The sequence below is a fragment of the Ornithodoros turicata genome, chromosome 4 (genome assembly GCF_037126465.1).
Source record: "Ornithodoros turicata isolate Travis chromosome 4, ASM3712646v1, whole genome shotgun sequence".
Lineage (NCBI taxonomy): Eukaryota > Metazoa > Arthropoda > Arachnida > Ixodida > Argasidae > Ornithodoros > Ornithodoros turicata.
Genome location: NC_088204.1, coordinates 59,056,610 through 59,058,609, shown reverse-complemented (window position 1 = coordinate 59,058,609; position 2,000 = coordinate 59,056,610). Strand labels below are relative to the sequence as shown.

General features: G+C 49.6%; 1 long non-coding RNA gene across 1 annotated transcript; it reads right to left on the bottom strand.

Moving 5' to 3' along the window:
* Positions 1-370: 370 nt before the first annotated feature.
* LOC135393237 (uncharacterized) lies at positions 371-1,212 on the bottom strand. The gene is made up of 3 exons (XR_010422545.1): positions 962-1,212; positions 735-854; positions 371-408 (listed from the first exon to the last, which is right to left on the bottom strand). It is a non-coding gene; the product is annotated as an uncharacterized LOC135393237 (long non-coding RNA).
* Positions 1,213-2,000: the final 788 nt, after the last annotated feature.

Below are 2,000 nucleotides of genomic sequence, written 5' to 3'. Positions count from 1 at the left end.
GTCGCCGCAGGAGGGAGACCCCCACCTATAGCTGTGCGTGGCTTTCCCGTGTCTGGGGAAAGGGGGATCCTGGCGGTTGAGTGGACCCGGAGGTTGTTTAGGACCCTTCGGGGCCCCTCCGGGAAAGCAACACACCGCTTTGGCCCCTGCTTCCCATAGACGGGTGGTCCTGGAAGGCCCGGCCAGGATTATTCAGCTAGTCGCCATCTCCCCTTTCATTACTTTTTCTTTCTCTACTCCTTCACTGTCTTCCTTTTCCTCCCTTCACCTTCTTTGGCGGCAAGGGTCAACCTTGGGCAGTCTTTTCACTCTCCAGAAGCTGCACTAGGGTATAGTGCAGAGGTAGGTGTTAGCGTGCGGGGCGCGTTCCCTAAGTTGGGCTCCATGGTGGGCGACACGCCTGCTGCACTGAACAATAATATCTTCTTATATGGATAACCACCACTCTAAAAAAACAGATCGGCGCCTAAAACGGAGCCGCACCGAGAGACCTGAACCGAATCTGCTTGATCTGTCTCCAGACCCTTGGTTTCCGAAGTTCCTAATAATTCAGTCTAAGGAAGAGGGAAAGCCACTTGCGAAAATTTCTCCTTTTATTGTGGCGAAGGAACTCGAAAAAGTAATCGGTAAATCTTATAATGCAAGAAAACTGAATGCTGGGGATATCCAGGTCGAAGTGCAGAACAAACATCAAAGCACGGCACTACAGACACTGTCAAACATCGGGAACATACCTGTAAGTGTTAACGTACACCGCACACTGAACATAACCAAAGGTGTAATATCAGAAGATGAACTCCTGGAATGCACAGAATCTGAGATTGAAGATGGACTGAGTGAGCAGGGCGTGGTCTCTGCAAAACGGATCATTATGAGGAGGGATGGTAAGGAAATCCCAACCAAGCACATTATTCTTTCTTTTCAACTACATGCGTTACCTTCTAATATAAAGGCTGGTTACCTCAGTTGCAATGTCAGACCATACATTCCAAACCCAAGACGTTGTTTCAAGTGCCAGCATTTTGGGCACAGTTCGCTTGTCTGCCGCGGACACTCCACCTGCCCAAAGTGCTCTGGCAAAGACCATTCGCCAGAGACTTGCAGCAATGAGTACCGTTGTGCCAACTGCCAGGGCAACCACCCGGTGTACTCTCGATCGTGTCCACGTTGGAAAGAAGAAAAAGAAATCATAAAGATCAAAACCGTACAAAACATTCCATACAGAGCTGCAAAGACACAATACGAATTTCAAATGAAAGGATCTTTCTCCGAAGTGGTGCGCAGGGGAGTGGCACCACCAAGGAAATCTGTGGAAACTCAAACCTGCTCGCAGGTCTCTGAGTTCCCACCCTACACTCCCCAACAGGAGGCTGGAGACACTCAGGTGACTCCTGCAGTTACGGAGGCCAGCCGTTCAACTGGCCACAGAGAAACAGCCATGGCCTCCTCTAAGGTCGATGGCACACAATCAGTTTGGGACGGGGTCGTAAAAACCCCTTCCCAAAGAGGCACCCAAAGTATGGAGGTCGATGATGATGACTGCATGTCGCAGAAGTCATCGTCGAGCCTCCCCAGCATTCCTTCACAACGGAAGGAAAAACGAGAAAAAGGACGAGGAAGGGGTTTCAAAGGGAATGAGCAACAGAAACAACCCCCGCGAAGGGTCCAACCCCCCTAAATGGTACAAGTCCTTTCTAGTCGTTGTCACCAAGTGCTGCGCTTTCTTTTCCTCCTTTTTAGTGTGACCGTTATGAACCACTTCCTCCAGTGGAACTGCCGTGGTTTACTTTCTAACTTAGACGACATTAACGATCTCTTCGACAAGTACAATGCAGCATGTTTCTGCCTCCAAGAAACATACTTAAACACACACACACCAAATCCAATTCGTAGACACAATGTATTTCGAAGAGATCGAACAGACGCCACTCGCGCATCTGGTGGCGTGGCTGTCGTCACACGAGGAACTGTTCCGTCCAAAGAAGTCCACTTAGTTACAG